This window comes from Alligator sinensis, unplaced genomic scaffold (assembly GCF_000455745.1).
Source record: "Alligator sinensis unplaced genomic scaffold, ASM45574v1 scaffold458_1, whole genome shotgun sequence".
Lineage (NCBI taxonomy): Eukaryota > Metazoa > Chordata > Crocodylia > Alligatoridae > Alligator > Alligator sinensis.
The window spans coordinates 2,789,297-2,790,728 of NW_005841944.1; positions in this window are offsets into that span (position 1 = coordinate 2,789,297).

A 1,432-nucleotide genomic window follows, 5' to 3' on the forward strand; every position below is an offset into this window, starting at 1 on the left:
ACCGCCCCCGGCCCACAGCACCCCGGGCCCTCCCCCGCAGCGGCTCGGGGCAGCGGACGGGTCTCACAGGGCCCTTTTCAACGCTGCACCTCAGAGCACCCGGCAAAGGAGGCCAATGCCATTATCCCCTTGCACAGGTGGGGAAACTGAGGCCCAGAGGCACTTGGCAAGGTGGCGGCTTGACTGCGGGCACAATCCTGTGCCCCAGTCCGGTGCTCGGGCAGCTAGAAGCCAGCGGGCCTGCACCAGGGTGCTGCCGCATCCTGGGGCACCTTGAGGGCCTTTCAAAGGAGTGCTAGGCACTGTGAGGTTGCAGAAGTGCTTCACGAGATAAACCCAGAGATTTCAAATAGGCATGGTCTTCTGGAGTTCTTGGCAACTGGCCTTTGCTCTGTTATTTTCCTGGATGCAAAAAGAGTGAAAACTAAGAGCTGACATTTTCTGAGTGTTGCCTTGGGTCTGTCCAGGGGCGCCTTTAGTTTCAAAAGATTAAGAACCACTGCTATAGGCTAAATCCCGCTCCTCCCAGTCACTGATGTCCCTAGGACCATAATTAGGTCCATTATTTATAGAAAGAGCGTCATTCTCAAAAGGGGCTGCTAAGTAGTTATGTCTATGTAGTAATCTTAAGAAGTGGCTGCTGCTTGCACAGACATGCTCAGGTGTAGTTCAGGTATTCATGGAAATCTAGCTGTGGAAGCACAGACTTTGGCACAGGGGTGTGCCCAGGAGCCGAACCCAAACTTCAGCTCCGGAAGCTTGTCCCGCTGCAGCAGCTCCCTTCCTTCGTATCCCTACCCACCCACACTCATTAGAGCAAAGCTAAGTTTCATCTATATTACACCCAAAGCCTATCTACAGTGCAGTCAAAGAAGTGAGATACCTGAGCTAGCTTTAAACTAGTTAGGCTTGGGTAGTGGCAGCAGTCTAGCTGCAGTGGCATGGAACCAGCATAAGATACCTTGCTTCTGTGATGGGAGGGTGCAGTATTTCATTAGTTCTCAGAAGACTAAACTGTGCGTCACCCCTAGAGAACAGAAGAGATCAAAGCCCCTTCAATGGCAAGGAAGGGAAATGTCCAGATGATCCCAGCATGTGAAGTTTGCCCCTTGCAGCAGAAAACAAGTGAACACTAAAGCAAATCTGACCTGAGAGAAAAGCTTTCTACCTGAGCCTAAACTAGTGATCAGGATCACTCTAAGCATATGAGCCAGACAAGGTTTCTGGGTACCACCTAAGGACACTAGTCCACCCAATCTAGTATCACCAATCCAGTATCCACAGTTTGATGCTTCAGGGGAAGGCAAACTCATCCTCTGCCAGTGGAATATATCTAGTCAATAAAACACTCAGAAAAATCTTTCCTGACCCCTGCAAGCCATAAAGTATGAGATTTGATTATAACCAGTAATCTAATGCAAAGCTGCAAAAA